Raw genomic sequence first — 24,134 nt, 5'->3', positions numbered from 1 at the left:
CATAGATTAGTCATACATTTTTTTCAAGGAAGATTATAAATAGTGTTTAGGAGGGAAACAGAGAGTATTTTGCAAATGAGTCCAGATGGAAAACTAACAGATGGCCTAGTGCTGTATTTTGTATGCTCAGCTCTATATTTAAATAAAAAATTTTCATAATTAAGATGAAGGTCTGTAACAACAATAGCTACTTTTCCTGTGGCAGCATCATACATGCTATCACAGGTCACTGCAGGCTTTTCATTAAATAGTGGTAAAATATATATACAAATCTCTCTACTCAATTTATTTAAAATGGAGGGCAATAAAATGTAATTCATGGAAGTTAAAGAATAAGAAAAATAAAATAAGAAAAATAAAAACCTTTTATACAGACATAGTAAAGATGTCTACCACTATCTGCCTTTTTTCCTCTGCAAACTGAATGACCCACCTTACTTGGAAGGGAAAATTACCACATTTGTTATATGTCTTCAGCCAAGAACCATAATGCCAGTAGGATTTTCCTATTTCATTACATGAATTAAATGGGGTTCTTGAATTTCAATAATTAGAAGATCTGGACAAGATAAACTGTGGTCTTGCCAATATATTTTTAATCTGAGAACATAATCGAGAGAAGTGACTTACATCCTAGCAGGTTAGATGTACATGCTAGTAAGTAAGATGTAAGAAGATTTACATCTTCCATAAAGTGCCATGTGTATGTATGTAGATGTTACTGCCAGAGAGTGCTGCTAAACCAAGGGCTGTACCTTGCCATGGTCAGGGGAGACAGCAGACAGAGCATGGGCTTCCTTCTCAGCATGCAGCCCCAGCCTGTGCTCCCTACCACCCACAACGTTGATGCAGCCTGACAGACCTGCCACAACTGCATTCATGCCAAACAGCCTCTCTACATCTTCAGCATTTTTTTCATGCCACCTGTGAGGAGGTAAGAGATGCTCACTGTACAGCAGTCTGCAAGCAGGGTCCATTGAAGTCAGTGGCAAGTTGCACTCATTTCTGGGCCAAGAGTTCAGGAAGAGAAAAAATGGCTAAAAAAGACCTTCTGTCTTTCTCCTGTGCTCCCTAAGATTTTCCTCAGCTGTCTCAAGCCAAAAGCCAACTTTAACTTTGTGACTGCCTCTGTATGACACAGAAGTGCTACACAAATCTACCTGCTGGGAAATCTTTAGTATCAACAGGGTTCAATAAAGATGACTCTACTAGGAGACATTCGGCTGCAAGTCAGCAATCACTGGGCTTACAAATCATTCACAGTGGTAGAAAATATGTGCTTTGTTATCAGATAGCTTCTTCTATTGCTCTCACAGTCATAACATTCAAGTGCCTTACCATAGCACATTAAATACTGTGACTCATAACTATCATCTGCCTCATTTTCCAGTTTATCTTTCCCTCATGGAGGGAATTTGATGTACAGCAGGGTGTCTTGTTCTGGTAGGGTAAATATTATTTTTTCACATGTTTCAGTGTGTACATTAGCAAAGGGAAGCCTGAAGCTGCATGCCCTGAGTTGGAGCAGAGCAAGGGATGTTTGTGGCAGTCATTTTCACCTGTGGGAGGACAAGAAGTACAGGTACAGGTTAGCTCCACAGATGGCAAGCTTCCCCTTTTTGAGAACAAAGCCTTTTTAAGGCAAAACCACCAAATCTAGAAACTTCTTATTCTTGATAAAACACTCTGAGAACAGACCATACTAAGGCATTCATATTGGTATTTGTAAAACCAAGTAAGATGCTGCTTCCTTCCTAGGGAGTGCTGCTATAATACTGTCAGTCTCTGTTCTTCTGGAATTTGCTGTGTACGTTTGACATTTCTGGAAGTCAGTCTTAAAGTGAAGGCTTGCTGATTAAATTCTTCCTCCCTGCTTTTCCTCATGTTTGCAGCACTGACCAGTGGCTGCAGAGACATCTGCTGGTTGGTATAATCTTTGAATATGTTTTAATCGTAAGGAAGACAGAAAATTTCTCAAATAACATTTAAATTCTTTCATAACTTTCTTAATTTCCTGAAATTTGTTGGATTCAGATTGAGCTGACTGATGTAAAGGAGGAGTAAAGAACTGGAATAATCAATTTCAGTGATGAGATTTAGTAAGCCTTCAGAGTTGAAGGAAATCTTGTTTGAATGATGTCTCTGATTTTAGGGATTGAGGTTTTGGCATTAGCAGAGTTAGGTTTGTTTAGACTTTTTTGAGAAGTCCCACATTCTACATGACATCTCCAAACATCTTACCTATGTACCAAAGAGTGTTTTTGTTTTTACCTCTCTATTGCAAGACCAAATTCTTCGAAGTAAAGAATATTCTTTATCTATTGGTGCACTATTTGGAAAAGACACACTGCCATGAACGTAGATACTACCTTCTTCTTAAATAATTTCCATGGCTTGCAGTGCTCTGTGTTTGGGAAGATGGACTTCCAGTTCTTGCAATAAGGCACTACCCACATGCTGTCCTGCCCACCTGCTCCCCCCCCACCCCCCCCAGCACTGTCAGAGTTTAAACCAATTTCTCCTTATTTCCAGAGTTATCATCTAATTTACATCGTTATGAAGATCTGGTAATTCAAGTCACTGAAACACCAATTTGATAATACAGCAACATGCAATGTAATCTGGATTTTAAAAGGTTGATGAATTTGACTGTGAATCAATTCTGCGCAGAGGTTTGCCTCTTCTGTGCTTAATTACACCTGTGCAAACATCCATTTGTTTATCATTGCCAAAAAACCTGTGTGAGCTATTTGCATTCCCAGAAATCATATTTCCATATTGAGCACTTCTCTGAGATAGAAAATATCTCAGCCATTAATTCAAATGTGACACACAAAATAGTTTCATATTCTCTTAGTTCAACTTACCTGAAGTTTCACCCCATAGTTCTAAAGAAACTATGTAAGTGTAGCAGACTTAAAAATCCAACTACTTCTGAAGGATGAAACAAAATTAATTTATTTTCACTTGACTTTGCTTTGTAAATATTTACTGTTCTTTGTTATTTTATGAGTTCCAGAAACCTTTAAGACCCTGCTATGCACATTAGCCACTGACTTTATCCTGACAAGGAGAAGACCATGGGACATTTCCTCATGCACACTTCTTCATCTGGAAAGGGACACACAACACAGACAAGTGCACAGTAGGGCTTTGATACAAGCCTTTTTGTTTGTTGTTGTTTTATAGAGATGGAGTTCATTTTCCCACAAGTGCCCTCACAGTGCTGTGCTTTGCATTAGTACCTACAAAGTGTTGGTGACACACAGGTGTTTTGGCTGCTGCTGAGCAGCTCTGCACAGTATCAGCGCTGTCTCCATCATTCCACCCTCCCACCAGCAGACTGGGGGTGGGCAAAATCTTGGCAGAGAACAAAACCAGGACAGCTGACCCAAACTGACCAAAGGGATATGCCATACCATGTGATGTCAGCTCAGATACAAAAACTAAGTAAAGGAGGAGGAAGGGAGAGCATTGGTTATTTACAGTGTTTGCCTTCCAGAGTAACTGTGACATGTGCTGCATCCCTGCTTCCCAGAAAGTGGTCCACTGTAAATGGGAAGTACAGAATAAAATCACTGTGTTTTTTCCTTTGTTTGAGTAAGCACCATTTTACTTTTTCCTTACCTTGACCCATGAATCATTTTCCATTTTATTTTGTCCCTTTTCCATGCCCAGCTGACGAAGGCAGTGCTGGGGCAGTTTGGTGGGCGCCTGGCGTCCAGCCCAGATCGACTCTCCACAGTCGCATTTCATGGAAAGCTTGTAAATAAAAGGTTGGAGTTCAGTGCTGTAACTTCTGCATGTGGAAAAGCCCCAGAACAAGCCCAAGGGCTCCACAAGTGGTGCAGCACCCCTGTGGCTGCAGAGAAGCACCAGGCAGGCATGGCAGAGTCCGGCTGCCTGAGCCATGCGCAGCCCTGCTCTGCCTCCCTGCTCTCAACAGCGTGTTGCACTGTGACAAGCCCAGCTGGCATGTGGGCTTGGTGCTGTGATTTTAGTTCTCAGAGGTACAGTCTTTGGATTCAAGGGATCAAATGTGAGGGCACTCTGCTGAAAGCTACCAACATATCACATAAACACTGATAGCAGAGAAAGAAGAAAGGAAATGCAAAAATCTCCTAGTAATAAGGCATATAAGGAATTTGTGAAGTGATTTACAATTATCTCTCATTAAACTGAAGAAGACAATATGATTGGCTGGATTAGATTGATCTCCTGCCCCAGAGCAGGGCTTTTTTCCAACCTAGATGATTCTATGATTCAATATAAGCACAAGGTCTCTCAACAGGTCTGTGATAAAATGCACCTTGTAAATTGCCCAGGTGACCAATCCAGGAGACAGGCTATGCCTATCAGGTAAAAACAACAGATTTATCTTTTTCCCTGCCCTGTTTTTTTGTGTAAGTATATCCTCTTCATGGCTGCAGAAGCACAGCTTTTCTGTGACTGCTGTTGTGAATAAAATTACTCAACACTTTTAATAAGACTCCATTTCAAAGGAAGCTGAGTGGTATCACTGTTAAGATCCAGACATCAGGGGAATCTTTACCCTTGGCTGATATTTCTGTAACTTGTATGGTCCTGGCTCTCCCAGAGCAGGCTGAAGCAGAGGTTAATAGCCATGGGGATATCTGTGCTATAGGAACTTGGGCACCTTAGTCTACAGAGCAGACTTCTGTGACAGAGCTTTTTTTCCTCAAGTACTGCTCAGACCAGGAGCTAGATTTAGATGCTTACCACGTTAGATGAAAAACAGTGTTTTGGGAAATGTGCTGGGGCACTGTAGGTCCCCATCACTGATTAATAGAGGGAAGGAATTACCAGTTAGTGGCTTTTCCCCAGCTAAATTCAGAAATGGCTGTTTAAGGGCAGGTGTTCAAATACTCTCTTCCAACAGATCCTTCAGGTAGAAACTGTTGGTGTGACAAATGAATGTGCAAAGGAAGGGTTGAGGAAAGCTGCAGATTTTAGAATAGTGACCCCAAGACAACTGCATAGATGGAAGCAGCCACAGAGAAGTTGAGACCCCAGATATTGCAAGTTTAATCATGGGAGAGACGTAAGGCTCAACAGCAGGTGAAGAACCACTTTCTTCTTTTTAACCTTGGGACATCCTTTCTCAAAGCACTTCTCAGCTGCTTCAGTTCACAAATAATGAAATGGTCATTTCCAGGCATGATCCTATTCATGGAATTCTTCAACGGAAAAAAAATTCAGTTGCTACTAAACCTGAAAATGTGGCCTTCATCTGGAAAGACAATGAAAATGAGGATAAGAGGGGAATTGTTTTGTGACTTGAAGCAAACTGCAGAGCTTTGAAGGACATGCCTGACTCCATTTTCCTTAAGCTCGCATGCCCTGACCAAGTCTCATTGTCCATTTATGATAGCAAGTCTGTCATGATGGTCATCATATTTTCTTGTGAGGAGAATTTTGTTTACACACACAGCCTGCTTGCTGGTTCTCTTCCCTAAAGAGATTGTTTGGTTCTGTTTCATCTTGAGCATGTCCAGAGTTCAATCTGGATTTATGATCTGAATTATCTGTTTGATGATTTGTTCAATCATCAAATTTTGCATGAGTGGTTCATTACCTTCTCAAAAGCACTTTCACTACTGACAGATGAGGAGTAAAGTATAAGTGGATTGTTTCACAGTACAACATAGAACACAGATGCTAGGGGAACCATGAGTCTACTTCCTTTTGTTAGTATACCTAAGAAAAAGTGTGATTATTTACAACATCTGTTCTCTATTTAATGTGATGTCTTTTAGCTAATGGGGGAGTTTCTGCTGCTTGTGGAAAACAAGTTTTTTAATAGGTTGGGGTTTTGTTTGTTTGTTTGTTTTTTAACTTTCTTTAAAGTATGGCTCTATCTGGGTAATTTTGTTTCAGAAACTGAAGTCAACTGCCTGTCTCCATCAGGAATTTATATGAGAATACATGATATTTGTCAAGGTTAGCTCAGTGAGGTGAAGGCTTCTTATCCTGGCCTGTGGTGAGGGTTGTACTTTTGCAGTGGGCAGGACTGCCTGCAATCCTGCAGCTGACCTAAAACTCACCAGGGCCACCTGTTCATGACTGCTGCAGCTACCTCCAGTTCAATATACTGAAGGGTGTTGGTTGGTGTTGGAGGCACAGCTCACTGTAGCAAGCAGGTTTGAAAAACATTCCCTCTCCTGGTGCATTATTTTGGGAGCCTGCAAAACCAGGTGAGGTCTAGGTAGAGGGAAAGACACACGTGGAAGCAGCAAACTGTGTGACTGTCACTTGAGTGATTGGGTGACTGTCCTGCTCCTAGGCTTTGCCTGTGGGCTGGAGGGCTGGAGTCTGTTCACAGTGTTCATGGTCAGTGCAGGCATTTGAACAGAACTTGATGTACAAGCCTGTTCTTTGCAGAAAGCTGAATGCTGTTTAGTGAGAGAAAATTTTCTGTTGTCCCTTAGACAGTGTGGGCATTGCTTACAATGGAAACTCAGTGTCATATCCTTAGCAAGCAAGTCACTGAGACTGAAACTGCCACAGCTGTGAGGATAAATGCTGGCTAAGTCCAGCATTTCTAAATGCTCTACAATGACATGACATGCAAAATTAAGCACAGGGTAATTTATGCATCAAGCATTCCCCCTAGTTTAACATGGATGCAGTGAATATCCAAGACAGTGCTGTTAGGAGTCTTGTAACAGGCTGTGATACAAATGGAGCAACCTTCAGCAGAGGGACTGAGAGCTGTTTTGTTTCCTGAAGCTGAACAATGAATCAGTGGAAATGTGACAGGCATACTGCAGCCAGGAAATGAGGGTTCCAGAGGAAACTTCTTTCATGGATGTACTTTACAAATCTTTTTTTCAGATTCTTAGAGCAGAACAAACATTCTCTCCTGTTGTGATGGGAGAAAATAAATTCCCTGAGTTAGATCCTGAAGTCCATTTTGCTTAGTGTTTGGGAATCCACCCGAGAAAGGCTAAGTGAAAATGGGCTAAAAGAACAGCAAGATTTTAATCCAGTTTCAGTAAGGCAAGGTTGAGGATCGTCGTACCTATCTGAATAAATTCTTGCCTATCTTGATCTGGGGCAGACAGCTAAATGAATGGCACTGGCACCAGAAGTCACGTCCTCTTTCCAAGGTCCTCAGGGAATGCACACACACGGGCATTTTGTGAGAATGTGGCTCCTGGGCTGCCGACTTAAGGCCCAGCGAAGAGCCCCAGGCTCTCCCCAGAACTCACCTGGTGTGATGCAGGCTGCCCACTTGACTTGCTATTGCCCCCTCTGCCTGCGGAGCTGCGCTCCCACAGCCTGGCTGGGCAGGGTAGCCTCAGAGGGCAAATCCACGCCTGTTCTCTGCTAGCCCAACCCCTCTTCTCCTATTTTGTGGCGAGATGGCTGGCTATTCAGCAAGAGTAGTTAGACAAGGCAGTATTTCTGTGAAATAGCACTGCTCTAAAGGTACACATTTTATACTTGCTTCAAGCCACATTTTCAGTATTGTGTTTGATGCACACAGCTCCACCACATGCCTGAAGGAACCCCTGTCCTGACCTCCTTTGTAGTGCAAGGCTGTGGGCAACAGGCACGGAGCATGAATAAAGCTCCTGACAGCTAACACCTTGGCAAGGTTACTGGACCCCCCAACTTTCTGCAGTTACAGAAATGCACAGACCTGTGCAGTTTGTTGTGGTTTTTCTTTGGCTCTGCTTCTGCAGTAGATATGTAATTGAATCATATTCCTGGTGTATTAGATATCTTCAGCTCCCTGTCATAAAGGTGTCATAAGGTTTTCCAGGTATCTGAGATAGACATCTTAGATAATCTTTCCACAGACAGCTCTTAAATCAGATCTGCAGAGACAGTTTTCTAAGTCCTGTGACATAGCAGGGTAGTGGAGTTTATAATAGGTAGAGACAAAACAGACAGGAGCAAGCTGTTACCATGATTTTGTTAGAATATTTTCATACAGCTGAGATGCACATTTTTTAAAACCTGCCATTTTTTGCTTTTCTTAGAATTGATCTTCCAGGCTGCAATAAAGAAAATGGAGACGGTGCTTATTCCTGCCTTGGGCAGCATTGCCTCTCTCTGGGGCCATGTGCTACCAGAGAGGGAGCTGAGCACCAGCTCTGTGTTCCTTAATTTTCCCTTGCTCCCATACAGTGCGTTAGCAAGGAGCACAACTGCCTGCAAAGCACTATTATTACTATGCTTCAATCAACAAGGTAGTTTGAAGCTAGAAAAAAATCAGTCACCACTGGCTTCCCATTGTTCCTTGGGCCTTGTGCTTTGCCTGTGGGTTACTTTGTGATTCTGCAGAGTTTCTTGACAAAATATCCTAAACACCTTAATAAGGAACAGTCAGGCCATCCTTTTCTGAAGGCTTTTATTCCTACTCCTGCAGTAGAGGCCTCACAGTTATTAAAGGGTTGTTCTTCCTGCTGTCCCTGAAAGTTAGTGCACTGTAGCATCATTACAATGTGGTCTGTATTTTAGGGCAAGACATGCTGACAAGAACATCAGCTACAGGGAAGCAATGAAAGGACAATATCCTGTTCAAAATTAGGCTTGTTTGTACAACACAAGGGAAAAAAAGCATTAAAAACATAGTAAGCACAGCTGGCACTCAATCAGTCTGGTGTGTGTCTTTTTCTTGTGGAAACTGCCCTTTTTAGTGAGGCACAGTGCAGTCACACTGCTCTGCCCTTCTCCTTGTGCAGACACACATGTGCGCCAAGCCCTCCCTGTGCAGAAGAACAGAGGCAGAGCTGACCTTCTCTTTCTGTCTTCCTGCAGTGCTTTGACTTTCCTTGACTTTGAGACTTTTTCCCACTTTTTTTCCCACTCTTCTTATACTTCCAGCGCTGAACTTTCTCTTAGAATGCTACATTTCAGGTTCCTCAGCTGATTTCTCCTTTTAACATTATTTTCTGTGCAGAAAGAATCTGTTTTTCTTTTTTTCAAGACTTCTGCCATTTTGTCTTGTCCCAAGGCTCACATAGCTCTTCTCTGCTCATCCTCCCACTTCATTCTCTTTCAGCATTATTCCACTGAAGAACAGTGGCTCTCACCTTCTCTCCATTTCTCTGTCTCACCACTTTCATTCCCTTCCTGGCATCAGCTCTAAAACATACCGACTGAAGCAAGTGTCTCTGTTTTTTAAAATCAAATCACCTATACAGAGAAATCCAACAAACAGTTAAAACCATTCTGGTTGTTTTCTCTTCTTCCTCCTCTTATTTTTCCTGAGTTAGGTTAAAAACTATTTATATAACATCCTGCCGCAACTGAAAATGGCTTTTATTCTGAAGGAGAGAAGGCATGGATGCCTTTGCAACAGGCTGAGCCCAGAGATATCAAGATATCAAGTCCTTAAGGACATAAAATGTTTGAGCCAATCTGATTGTAGCTTTTGATTTCTGTGCCTTTTCTTTGTCTTTCTTTGTCTTTCTTGATTTTTGTTTTTTTTTTAATTTAGGTTTTTTATGTGTATGTGTTGTTTTTTTTGGGGGGGAGCTGTCTGATTTTGATGTTGTGGTGGTTTTTTGTTGTGTTTTTGGGGTGCTGTTGTGGGTTTTTTTGTTTGGATTAGTTTGGGTTTCTTGGGGTTTTTTTGTTTTGTTTTGTTGGCAGGTGTTTTGTCTTTATTCTTAAGTAATAAAGAAATGTTGATAATCTGTCTTTATAGGGAAAGAAAAATGCTCATCACATCTATGTTAGCTCTCAAAAGCAAAGTAGCAATAGTGAAACAAAATTAGTTTTATCGCCATCTTTCCTCAGCATTTACTAATCAGCAGATATATAAATAAGGTATTGGGCATTGAGAGAGGCATTTCAAAATTGTTTTCCTCACTACTTTATCACGTACTTGGAAGCTGAATAAATTATAATGAGCAAACTTCTCAGTGAGTTTGAAGCAGTCTTTTCTTCAGTTTGTAAATGATGAATGCACTAGTTTACAGTTTGACAGATTGTTTTGTTCATAAGGTTTTTAAATACACTTTGTTGCCATATATAAATTCATGATTTGCCCATGAAGAATTTGCTTCAACTGCCTGTTGGTTGATTATCCCTTATTAGTGGATTAGCAGCAAAAAATACAGGAAAATAATTAATTCTCTTGCTCAGAAAGCAAGAAAGAATATGAAACCATTCCCAGAACTGCTAAATATCCAGGTATTAATGAATACGGGCCCAAAAGGCCACTTCCAAAAAAAAATGTAGTCTGTGTAGGAAAGTGAATTTAACAGAATCACTGGGCAATTTAAGAACATGCTCAACAGTAATTATGTCTTCTTTTATTTTTCAGTCTGCTTTAGTCTACATGACATTCCCTTTCCTCTGATCTGCTGCCCATCTCTGCTGGACCTCCCTTGTTTATTATAAAACAAACTTTGCAGGATGGTGTTCTTGGACAGAACACAGAAAAAGTCTTCTTTGTATAATGAAAACACTGTGAGGGAGTCATTTATTGGATTGGCATGTTGTTGTTTTTGCTGCCTGAATGGCAGATTTACAGGCCTTTTCTGCGAAGATATTTATTGCTGAGATAGGGAGGAAACTGAATCATAAACATCTCTGTGACTTTGAATAAAAGCAAAAGGGGTGCTCAGGTCATTCTAGCAGCTTGTGTTTGCAGAGTGCAACAGAAGGTGTTCAGCATAAGACAAATACATTCCTTGGCCAGTTGCCCTAGAATCTGCTCAATTAATGTTATTAACTATTATTTCTTTGAATGAGGGAGGTACAGAAAAACAGTGCTCTTAGTAAGTTACTTTGTCTGCAATTTATCCTTCACAGAAAGATTCTTGTGATTACAATATTGAAAATATGTGGTGGCCAAAGTGTAATTAAGACCTTGTCCCATTGCTCAGCCGAAAACATTATTATGTACAATTAACTCTCTTTTTGAGAGGCACAAAAATCCCCTTATAAAGTTGTTTACCCACTACAAGTGTGCAAGATGGGATTAGGAGAAAGTAACAAGAGTCAAAGCCAGTAGCTGCTCTAGACTTCATGCTTGTGTGCCTTCTTGAGGCACACTCTTTACTCAACAAGAGGCGTCTCCTGAGAAACCCTTGCTGCACAGAAAGTAGAGCAAGCCCTTTCTTCCTGCAGTCTGAATGAGGAGAGGGGAGAAGGCTAAGGGTTTTGATGCAGCATTAGCCCTACATAGTCACAGCTGCTTAGCACATATTTTAAAACCTACAAGTAGCTAATATATCTACATGTAGGAAACTAGGTATTTTGTCAGCAAACATAAACACCTCCAAATATTGCTCTGTGTTTCTACCAGGAAGATGCCAAAATTCATGGCTACATGTTACATTTTGATTCTTAAAACCTGAATAGTCGAACTCATTATTATTTTATGACAGCAGATATTACCACCAAAGAAAAAAAAATATTAAACTAAACAGTGTTCATTTTTGCTTAATTTTTAAAATTGTGATGTATCTCCATACAGGCATCTCAACTAGTGTTGATAAGTGCTTTAGAACAAATACACAAATGCTGATAAATTGATATGTGCCCATCACTGAACCTTGTCTTATACTATAAGGAGAATAGCCCTCCCTGCAAATACAGGTCAGCAAGATGTTTTGGCTGTCTTAAGAAATTGTTCAAGCTTCTATGTGTTTATTCAGAAGTTTGTGTACAGTATGTTTATTTTGTATTTACTGTCTGGCCAAAGTTCACCTTCAGCCATTATTTGTCTTGATATAATCCTGATGCATTCCTAGGAATTATAATTTATGTACATCCAGTAGGTTTACTTTGCCATAACTCCACTGCAGTAATGATAACTTGTTCAATTTATGCAGAAGACTAAAATTTTATATACGAAATCCATTGCTGCAGAACCTAATCTTATACTGTTTTTGTTTGAAAGTTCTGTATCCCAGATTACCCCACATTTGTACTAATATCAGAGAAGAAATACACCTTTTAAATACTGGGGTTTTTTGCACCTAGTACTGAAAGTATGCTCTACTTTGTTTCTTTCCTCTCTGATGTTGCAAAAATAACCTGTTCGTACTGATTTCACCAGGACATGGCAGTGCTGTCCAAATCACATCACCAGGGTAAGAGTCACATGCCAGAAGCCAAGATTCCACAAAAGTGGTATTTTAAGGTTCCACACCTAATATCAACTTCAATTCCAGTACTTGTGCAGCCTTGACAGCTGGTAAAGTCACAGTTGAAATGTGATCTGTGAAGCTCATGTCCTCTCTTGGTGTCTAAGACTGGACATTTGTGAACTGTCTCCTCAGACAACCTCTCCTCAGATGACCTCCAGAATATCCTTGCAATAGCCCAGATTTGTGCAAGATGTGATCAGATGGCTTTCAAAGGTGGATTCCAGAATCTGCATAGCAGTCCAAGGAAAATACCACATTGCTGTGGCAGGCAGGATTATGGTATCACACTACTCTTCTCCCACCTGTGTGTCACCAAGGTAACCTAAAATGACAAAGCCATCCTGAAATCAGCAGCAGTTTTAAGTGTGTAACTGTAGTGCCTTCTGTTCACTTTGGGAACTTTATTTAGTTTATTTATTTACTTTATTTAGTTCAGTTCTCCTTTCAAACAGCACTTCATGCTGTGGGAAGAAAAATACATAATCTGTTACTTATTGAACAGCAATGGCATCTATGGCTTCCCTGAAACCAGTATATCATTAAAGAATGTACCAGTCAAGATTTGCAGCAACTGTCTGTTGTGTATGAAATGTAATCTGCATTTACCATAATGACTTTGAGGAAGCCTATTCATCATCTCTTGTGTGACAGTCATCTAAAAGAGAAGGAGAGCACAAGGAGAGAATTTTCCCCATCGGTCCTGTCTCAAATCATTCCTCTCAAATCCCCAACAGACTAAAACAAGAGAGTCAACATGAGTTGCTTTCAGAACCCTAGGGATGTGAGTTTTCCTGCTGGAGTGATAATTTGCTTTCCTTCAGGCAGAGTGTACTATTTGCAATTCCCAGTACAAGTGTGTTTTCTAATTCTCTTCTTAAGGGAAAAATACAACAATTAGCTCAGTTTGTGGTTTGCTGTGTCTTAATTCATTAATGGAGACAGGTGGCTCCATGCCTGTAAAACCTGACTTGTTATGTAAAAAAGGTGGATGCTGGACTCAGAACAACATTATCAGGGTTCTTGTGCTCTACCCACATGTCTTCTACTGTGCTCCAAGAAACATTTCTTGTCCCTACCAGTGGCATAAAAATAATCCCCGCATTGCTTTCTGAGTTATCACTGAGATTTAAGGCATGACTTTGTATAAAAGTGCCTCTCTTGACCGTAAAGCTGGTTGTGCTCAGCCCAAGCTCTTGGAAGCAGAAGGGTGGTGTAGCAACCCCAATGAAAAGCACAAGAGCACCAATGCTATCTCATGTGCCCATCAGGATTGTTTCCAAGAGCAGACAGGTGCTCATACTACTGCAAACATGCGTGTCCTGAGCTAAATCCAGCCTATCACTCCCACTCCTACCCCCCAGCAGCTGTATTCCAGCACATAGTGCATGCTATTGTGCTGCCTATAGGGGTTGAGTCTGTGGACCTGTCCACAAAGGGCTCCAAATCCTTTCCGTAAGTCCACCTGACTCAACTTGAGAATGTCTGAGGGACAGACAGACTGTTCGCCTTTTTGCTTTTGTAGAGTTTGTTGTGTTTTACTTGATGCTGGCTTGACAACCTTTCTCTCTAGTCTATGGAAAGCATTAGGTTTTTTGCCTCAACTCTGCAAGACTCCCACTTGTTTTCAAAAGGCCACTCCTGAGCATCTGAAGTTTTGCCAAGCAATTTGATGGGGAGATAAATAAGGCGGCACTCGGTCATTCTTAGACTACAAAAAAACCTGACAATAGACAAGGACTTGTTGCACTACTTGTTGCTCTGGGTTTTTGGCTTCTTCAGGGCTGAGCCCCTCTGAGATACTTCTTCAAAAGGGAGTTTCCTTTATCTCAGTTCTGTTTCAGGAAAGATTCTCTAAAGGCTCATTTGCTTTTTGTTTCTCGTGTTTATTAATATATATTATCAAAAGACTTGGCAGGTCTTCTCTAGACTTTCTGCACAAGCTCCTCATAGCTTAGCTCAAGTTGGCTTTAATAGCACAAAATAGTCCTGAAATACGCAGTTCTTTTATCTTTATACTTATTCTTACCCAATTAACTATAGACATCTAAATTATTTTCTTAGTGACCCAATGACCCATCACCTGTGTGCTGCATTGTGGCATTCTCTATCCAATCACCCATTATTACCCAAAAACTGCTAGAAGAAGATGAAGAAGGAATAAGAAGGAAAAGAGACAACATTCTAAATCCTTCATCTTGTCTTCTGTTTTCTAAACTAGCTTAAACACCAAACTTCAACTTTTTCACCCAGTGACTTAAAATAACTTTCTAATCTACACACTTACACCTTTAGCTTTTCTATTTAACTTTAACAGTTGTTTTCATGGTGTTATATGAAATTCAGTGTTTTCTTGGATGTCAGAGCCTGGTATCAGAGACAAGGGCACACTCTGTGCCTCAGACTCTAACAGGACTGACCAAAGCAAGCTCATTCTGATATTTCTTGGCCCACTGCAAGTGGAAGCTCACCCTTGTCCCGCCTATCCCTTTTCTCAAACACACTTGGAGTGGCTGCCAGAAATGCCAACCCAGAACTCTTCAATGCAAATTTTTCTCATGGGAACTTATCTGTGCAGAAAGTCAATGTGCATGTACTGCTATGCTGTTTCTGTACTGTTGATCTCTTGAAAAAAAATATAATTTAAAAAGAGGAAGTAAAGAGGAGCACTGGAGGAGTTGTTTAAGTTTGACTGAAAGGATTCAAATGGTCTGTGTCAGGTATTCCCTTTGGATGGCAGATGGCTACATGGTGATGAAGTCACTGCAGAAATTTGGTTTAGAGGCTCTGGACTTCATCTGGAATACAGAAGGCCATATTCAACTCCTCAGTCTACTGAAATGGACTTGAAAGAGGTTGGTATGAAGTGTGGGTGTATGCTTTTGTTAAAGTTTGGCCTTTGAGAACTGTTCTCTCCATTAAGAGAGAGTAGATGGAAAAAGGTAGGAAAATCATGGACTTCTGACTTAATGCCAAGAAAAACTAAATGAGGGGGTTGCAGGCAGCTGATTAAAACTGATGAACAAAATCATAGATTGTTCAAGATATATCAGATATCTACTTGCATAGCTATTTTGAAGGATGCAATCAAGGGAGGTGTAGTTATTCAGTGGTCTATTTAGCAGCATTGCTGCACCTCAGCTATGCCCATTTGCAGCAGTTCATCCATGGAAAGAACCTATGCCATGCTTTCTGCAAACTAACTCAGGGTGCCCAGGAGCAGCTGCAGAAAGACAGAACGAGAAAGGCACTGAGATAAGACTTGCTGCATGCCACAGCTTGGCACAGTGGGACACACTGGCACGGCTGGCTCATCCCCTGCCCAGACACCTGCTACCCACTGATGTGATGTCCTTCAAATGCCCTCTAGTGGCTGTGGCTCTGCCTGAGGGCCACATCCCCGTGGTGCAGCTGGAGGAAAAGAGCACTTTGCGTGCACATGTGAAGCATAACCTGGAAGCACATGTGTGGAAAATCACTGGTAGCCCCCAGCTGCCTTGTTTCTGGTGCTGCTGCACAAAAGTAGCATCCAATAGCGCAGCTCTCTGCTCCACAAGAGCTAGGCTGGGAAGGAACTGGCATTCCAGCATGGATGGAGGCTCAGTGGGCCCTCCATGTGTTCACACAAGGTACATTGCTGTTTTAAAGACCACTGTCTGAGGGGAAATTTTCTCTTCTGAATCTCTGCTTGAAAGGAAACATAGCTGTCCAGGCACCAGGGACTCCCTGGTGACAACATAGTCAGAATCCAGTAAGTGAAGGATCCTAATATAAACATCTGTGGGGTCTTCCACAGACTGAAAGACGTCTTTGGACAATGATCTATTACTGTAGGTCCTAAACAGTAATTGGGGATCTTCTGCAGGAAGTACAGCTTGGTGAAGAAATTCAAGGAATTCAAGACACATTATGAGCTGCTTATTTACTTAGGTGAGTCAGATGGGACAACAACAAGCCCCCTTCTCTGCCATCAGGGAGCACAAGCCTTGTTTCTGAGGTGTCTAATATGCGCACAGGCATATTAGTTTGCACTTTCAGGTGAGGGCTTTGTCTGACCTGTATCTTAAGGTTTTAAGGAGCATACTGGCTTGGCTTCTGCTGCAGAATATCACAAGTCAAATGACTGTGACAGTGAGAATCAACACAATTGACAGGGAGGCCAGCTCCATATCAGAGGAAATCCCTCTGATATTCCCTCTAGATTTTTTTTTATTTTTCCCCAACATTTTGTCCTCTTATTATTACGCAACTGATACTTTTTCTTTTCAGCTGCTATTTTTGCTTTCCAAACCGGTATTCACTGACTGCTCCATGGTTTCCCCTTGCTCAGATAATCTTTGGGAGCAACACAGCTTCTGCTTGGTGTGTCTGTGACTGCAGAGTGTTTTTGTAATGCTGGGTTTGGCACTGCTAACTTCTCACACCTGCTGCAGACCTACCTAAATTATTTCTCAATTTCAAACTTGTGTGTGAAGCAAGAGAGTTACAGAAATACTACTTCACATCCTGGTTCTCTGCAACTATATTAAGAGTGTAAACTATCTGGGGCAGGGATCACCTCCTAGGGCATTTGTTCGGCCTGTGCTGCAATGACGTGCAGGAGACCTAATATTTTACTGCCCAGAAAAGAAGAGAGAGAAAAAAGGCACTGCATCCTTATGGGAAGACTGCCCTGATCCATTTTGTGTGTGGATGTGCAAATTACAACAGATGATGCACTTAGCAATTATGTTCTTCGCATACATAAGCAGGAACAACAGCTCCCAAACTGCCAATATCTCTCTCGATTCTCACCAAACGGCTGCGTGTCACATGGTCACACAGCAAGGGGGATCAAGGAAATGAGAGGAAAGAATGACAGAGGAGGAAGCTTCAAATGGGTAGATACATGCCTCTCAAATGAATAGCATTTTTTTTTAAAAAAAAAAAAGACTGAAATTCACCTGCTCTTCAAGTCTTTTCTTCTTTGAAGTACTCTGTTTTGAGCATTTTAAACTCACTCTGAAAAGAGAAAAGTGTCTTCAACTACCCATGCCTAAGAGTGCTCAGCCTGAGCCTGTCTGTGTGATGGGCTGCTTCTTTAATCAAGTCAATTTTCTCCCCTTCCCTCTCTGTCTCCTGGATCTTCACATCAAAGAACAGCCCCCCATCCCAAGAAAACCCCAAAAGAACCCAAAACCCCACCCAAACCAAATAACCAAACAAAACCCCTCCAAACCCAACACAAACAAACAAAGCCTCAACACAAACAACTGAAATAAAAGGAAACTCTGGTTCTTCTTGCAGACCACCTTCTGAGAATTTCTGTGATTCATTCCATGTTCTGAATTACACCCCTCTGCTTACACAAAAACCATGCAGACAGTAGGCACTAGGGCAGAAGATGTTATGCTTTCCCATGTTGTCTGTATATTGAGCGCTTCCTACAAGCTCACAGAAAGTTTGAGAGAAGGTGTAAGAGCTGTGTGTGGTTTAGGATCTCTGAGGCTGGCTTCTCCTAGCAAAGGGTTACTCCTGCCCTTAGAAAGCTTCACACTGACATGCTGATGGAAGGAAGACGGCAATTTCTACACGTGTTGATAACCAGATAATGTTTTACATCACCTGCCACACAGTCTTCCCTGAATCATGGAGTCTGTTGTCTTTTCTGCTTTTCTGCAGACTTCAGGAGAAAGAAACTCTCAACTTCATCTGCATATGAAAATAGGTTGAGACCTCCAAACTCAGACATTTGGAAGATGACATAATTTGACGTGAGTCAGCATGATTGGCAGGTTGAAGCATAATGCTGGCTCTTGCAGCTCAAAAGTGCCTGGTAAATTGGCAGAACTGTGAAGCTCACCATGTTGTAGTCTGTGAGGTGTATTTCTTGATATTCCCTCTTTGTACAATACCCAGAACAGATATTTGATAGTTCAGATTATTCAGACCTTATCAGGGCTCAGGAAAAGTGGAAGAAGACAGAAATGGAGGTGGCCTGATCCTCTGACAGGTAGCCAATGAAACAATGACACCAGGTGCGAAGTCACTTAGGGCAAGCTTTTTAAATAACACAGCCTGTTGGATGGTGCTGAGCTCTGTTTAAAAACTGGGACAGAATTTTTGCAATGGAAACAGCTGGATACTGAGTGCTTTTAAAAATCTGGCTCTTGTTTAGCTGCCTCCATGGGAACTGAGCTTAACTGAAAACCTGGCCCTGACTGGGCATGCTGAGCACTTTAAAATGGGCCCTTCTGGTCTTTAGAAATTTCAGCTGATGCCATTCTGCAAATAGCTGAGATTTCCCTTCTGAAGTACTACTGTTCTGTGCTCCATGTTTTTTGTTGTGGCTTTCTTTTTCAGCTGACACAAACATCAGTGCCTGCCAGTCTGTTCCAGGCTCTACAAGCTTGTGCAGTTACAGCCTGCTAATTCCTTTGCTTACATGCCAAAAACCAGAAGTAGCTATCCATAACCTTGCTATTTGTTGCTTTTGAATCCAAGCCTGAGTGTATGCATCCTTCAGCCTCAGAGTAATGCTAAAATTCAAGCCTCATCTATGGGAGGAACACTGACCATCAAAAGCCTCAGCCATTTCTTGGGGCTCTGTTGTACTCATGGTTGTGCAAATAAAGCCTGTATGTTCCCTGCAGAATGAACAGACAATATTGGCATGCAGCAGTGACAGAAACAGAAGGCATGAAGTGTTGAAGCCACTTAGATAAGGGTGCACAAAGCATGGATAGCCAAGGTGGGAAGAATATTAGATCAAATTTCTATCAATGTACTTCAAAAACACAGCTGGACAAGTTGCATACCACCAACTATCAGGAACCAGTGAAGAGCTATTAATAATTCCCAAAACAGTGAGATGGGGGATTTCAAATGTAGGCAGAGAAGCATATATTAGAAGTCTTTTATAGGGCTCCACCCAGTTATTTACCATGGGTGGCTGCCAGTTGACAAGTGAGCTGTTTTCATAGCTTGCTGTGATGCTCTCATAGGAATGCAAGAGGTGTCTGGACAGAATATCTCCAATGCTCATGTTGGCTACACCCTGTTGGGAAGTGGTGATCAGTGCCATGTAGTACATTAGTGTACTTGGATGCTCTTTCCTGTAGCATGGGGACATGTGGGCACCAGCAGTGCTAGCTCCATGATTATGGTGTGACTTTAGGGCATAGTATAAAATCTGTGGAAACAAGCTGTTAAGTGCTTTTAGCTGTCTCCTTCCAAAGGGCCAAGGCAATGCAGCAGGCAGAAGGCTAAATCTGTCTTCCCATGAAACCCTGTTTTTTGTACAGGCAAGGAGTCATTTACGGTTTCTCTGAAGCTGAAGAGTGATGGTAAACAGAGACTCAATGCCAGCTGGAGTATATGCAGATAATTCTGCTTTCATATGAAAGGTATGAGGCTGGTCTGAACCACTTGACTTTCGGGGTAGAGGACAAATCTTCCCGCTGCTAACTTCCTGTGGGCTTCCTGCATCTGAAAATGTCTCATTCTGGGCAGTAAAGTAAAAGCTAAGTGGCAAAAAACAGCAGAGACACTCCTCCTGCTCTCCCTGAATCTGTGCATTTCTTGCTGCACCACTTGGGTCTATTCAGAAAAGAGCAGACAGCCTCTGGTCACCCCCATACTTAAACAGACCTCATTCCTGTGGTAACACTTTCTTCACATTTGCATGCAAAGTATGATTTACACTGCACTGTTTAGATTGGCTGTTATGTGATAAAATCATTCTGTCAGGGTGGAGGAGTAAGGGAGGGAAATCCTATCTTGTTGTTTTGTTTCTGAGTACTGAACAGGTTTCTTAAAAAAAAAAAAATAGAGGAAAAAAAAAAGTGTGTAACAGAAATAGGAAAGGGAGGAACAGCATTGATGGTTGCTAGGGGAAAGAGCCTTTTGTTGGCTAAACTTCATAAAGAATTATACACTCTTCTTCCCACATTAAAGACCATACTGTCTTTTGATGTTATGCCTGTGACCACAAACTCGAGTACAGATGTTTCTCCTTCTCTTCCCTCTTGAGCGATGTCAAGGACAGGCTGCACCCTCCACAGCTGCAGATGGTGTCTGAGTAGCTTTTTGGGGTCTGCACTAGGCCCACTGTCAGGAGTAAATGCTAATATTTTTAAAATTGAGATCTTTCTGTATGAGACACTAAAATAACTATCTCTTTAATATATCCTTGAGATAGTCCTACCAAATACCGTATTTCTGAGTGAACCCTAACAAAAGCCTGACACAGATTAGAAGCTAGGGTCTAAAACTGGGCATTTGCTGATGAAAGTTTTGCTGTGGGTGTTTTGGTTCCAATTTGAAGGTGATTTCCCCTTCTGTTTCTTCAGCATCTCTAGGGTAAGGCGAAGAACGTGCTCCCTGATGTGCATTCTTTCCTGCTGCTATTTCTGACTGTGCATAGTCTGCTTCTTCACAGTGACCAGGACAGGGTGTTTAGTCAGTGAATACTCCATTATGGGAGATTAAACAGATTTCTCTGCAGTGAGAGAACAATAAACTTGTGATCATTCAGTGACTGTTTGTTTTTTTGTTTTTTTTTTTTTGTCCTAAACAGTTTCATGATACCGGAGTTTCATGTATCTTAAACACAGATCCATAAAGCTCAAAACAAGAATCTGTCTTTGTGCAACTTACTGATACAGCCAGAGGTCCTCTTGTGGAGAAGAAAACACAGAGATTTACTGCATATATTGTGGAGAAATACAGCAGTGTGACATGAAACTCAGCATCAGAATTAGGGGAGGAAATCTCAGGCACAAATATCAGCCTCATGCTTTATTTTCATGCCTTCCTTAGGTAGTAGCCATTAAATATTGACACATGTGATCTGAGAGCTCATTCTATAGATTTTTCGGGGTAGATGCAAGGATGAGCCTTAGGGACTAAGAGGGAGCAAAGCTCCTCCAATGATAGGAAGCCATGGAATAAAGGATGGAAAAATGAATCCCTTCATCTTGAGAAGACTTACCCCTCCTATGCTTGGGAAATTTTGACTTGTCCCCCTGACTATGAAATTTTGCTTGTCCACCTACAGTTTTGTGCATGTGGGAAAAAATGGCCATCTGAAAGCCCTCAGAAGCACGGCTCTTTGCACTGCTCCATGTTCAGCACAGCATCTGCACCGCACACTTCCACCAATGGATTACACATGGTACTCTCTGCTCTCAGAGGGATGCATGCAGTACAAGAGAGGCGGCAGAGCCTGCACACCTCTTCAGCCTGCAAGCTGCTGCTGGAGGATGCTGTTGAACACCACATGAGCTGACAGTGTGAGGAGAAGGCCTGTCCCACAAAAGCCCCAGAAGCTATCTGTGTGCTTTCCTCCCTGGGCTGTCCTTGTGCACAAACACACTGCTGCTGTTTCATCCAAGATAACACTTCATCCAAGATTACATGTCTGGGCTCAAACTGGACCCAGCAGTATCCCACAGACAGTGAGGATTGTGCATGCATAATGGTAGGTCTGAAACTTCACAGCTCCATTTAAAAAAGGTTAAGACTTTAAGACTAAGTGCTTAAGTAGCTGCTGGAACATCCTCATGAGGACTGTGGCAATTAGGAATTAATCTTTGTTTGAAACAGGAAAATATTTTCCACCAAAGCATCAAATCCTGAACATAAACTAGTCAATAGGTGGAGAGATTTATTTTGGAGATCCCATTCCTGTTTGCCCTTCTCAGGATATAGTTAGCACAGAAGAAAATCGTGGATCCAAGAATCATCCAAGTGCCTCCTCTTACAGCAATTTAAATTTCTGTCCCTTAAGTGTAAAAGACGTGAGAGGAGGAAGAGCATAATCTTGGGTCTTCACTCAAATCATGTGAGGATATTAAGAATTATACTGTAAAATCACTGGGACTAGAAACAAATGAACCTTCTCTGCAGTAAACCTCACTGACTAATAATCTTTCTTTACCTGAGATGCAATATAATATTAATAATATAGCTTTGTTGATAAACGAAAGGATAACAAATATGTCCATGCACTGAAATAACAGGGAAAATGATGCTTGTACATATAAAGTAGAGATACATTGCAATTGATTTCTCTACACTGTTACTGCCCAGAGAAATGTATTTATATTTAATCCAGGTCTGGTGCACATGAAAGGCATTCTGCAGCTGTCAGTGATGTTATGTACTGTAAACTCCAAACATCCATTGTAAAACTGTGCTCATCATAAGAAGTAAAATATGGTACTTGAATCTTAACTGAAGTATTAATAATAAAAATGTATTACATGCATTCTGTTTGCTGAGCAATTATTCCAGGGAGGAAACTGATTTCAGATTTTGCCTCACTGACTGAATGGCCAAACAGGTATTTGCATGCAGTGTCTCTGGCCTGAGAGAAAATGTCAGAAACTTTTTAAGTTTTATAAGGAGAAATAAAAGGTTCTTTATTCTTTTTGCCTTAACTATAAAGTAAAACTCTATTGTCTTTTTTATTTCTTAGAAAAAGAAGAAACTCAGAAAAATTAAATATAATTTATTGAATTAGAAGTTTGTATAATCATAAATTTCTCTAAATTTGAACATGATCCATTTTTCTAATTGTATCATTGAGGCTTTGTTGATAGGACGGTTAATGAAAACCCTGACTCTGTGTAATGGGCATACATTTAGATGATGCAGTAGTGTTTAATTTTATGGCAAGCTTCAGATGTAGGCTGCTTGAACTGCTTAGCTTTTATATGTGTAAAAAATGTATGAAACATTTCACTTTTCCCTGTGTGGAATTCTGGGCCTCTATCTACATCTTGGCCACTGGCAATGTGTACCAGACAAGCTCTGTGCACATCCCAGTGCTGGTAGACTGATTTCATAAAATCAAGGAATGATTTGGGGTGGCAGATCCAAAGAAAGATTAAAGATCATCTAGTTCAAATCCCCCCACCATGGGCAGGGACACCTTCTACCAGATCAGCTTTGTCAGGGTCCCATCCAACACTGCCTTGAACATTTCCAGGGATGGGGCACCTGCAGCCTCTCTGGGCTTCCAGTGCATCAGCATTCTCACAGAAAGAATTTTTTTTCCAATAATCTAATCAATACCTACCCTCTTTCAGCTTAAAGCCTTTTTCCTACCACTACATGCCTTTGTAAAAAGTTCCTCTCCAGCTTTCTTACACATCTTTTTCTTCAACCTCTTCTTTGAAGAGCCCTCTTCTCTAGGCAAAAGCATTGAAAGAGTGTGTTCTACCCAAGAATCAGGACAAAGAGCATCTTAACTGTACAGTTTCAAGGGGAATATACTCTGAATCCCTGAAAGTTACCTTGGCAAAGCTTCAAAAGCTAGAAATAATATAAACCCCCAAAACTGGCATAACAACAGCTGATTTAAAGGATTCCCTATTACTCTCCATGAGTTCTAAATTCTACTGAATTCAATAGCTACTTTTCTTGTTTCAGATTTGTTGTAAACTTAACCCTGTACATGGTTCAAATCAGGACCATTTTACAGAAGGTCAGGCAATGTGTGACGACTTTCCTTCTGCTCCTTGAAAAGAACTGTTCACTCTGAAGGAGCAAAACCATTGAAAGCAGGAGGGAAAAGCATATTTCCAGTGTTCACTGCCTCCCAAACAAGTGAGATGGAGCTGGCAGATTTATGGTGAGACCGTTCATCTTGTGGCCAGTGCCTCATAAGCCATCTGCACGCTGGCTGCTGTATCCATGGCAATGGGCAGCTCAGCTTCTAACTTTTCAAAATGCAGAAAAGGAAATTAGATTATTTCATACTTGATGTAATAGCTGTCTGGTTGGACATTCATAGCTAATAAAGAATAAGCTTTAGGTCAGGTGTTTCCTGGCAGCTAACGGCCACCTGTGCTAAAAGCAGTAACTAATTCATTAAATGATAGAAAATGGTTTTTATGTCAGTCATTATGGCATCAATGCAAAAGTTTTGTTTCAAGTGTAATCAGCTTTACGACACTAATGCATGCCACTAAGTGAAAACGGGAGTTGCCTGGTAAGCAGAGAAATGCAGAGTAC

General features: G+C 41.3%; 1 protein-coding gene across 2 annotated transcripts in view; it reads right to left on the bottom strand.

Annotated features, from left to right (window-relative positions):
* Positions 1 to 24,134, bottom strand: part of LOC111940759 (uncharacterized) — a 110,208-nt gene that overhangs the window by 34,762 nt on the left and 51,312 nt on the right. The gene's annotated exons all lie outside the window — the stretch shown is intronic.

Source organism: Cyanistes caeruleus, chromosome Z (genome assembly GCF_971803275.1).
Source record: "Cyanistes caeruleus chromosome Z, bCyaCae1.hap1.1, whole genome shotgun sequence".
NCBI lineage: Eukaryota > Metazoa > Chordata > Aves > Passeriformes > Paridae > Cyanistes > Cyanistes caeruleus.
This window is presented reverse-complemented; position numbering and strand designations above follow the sequence as displayed.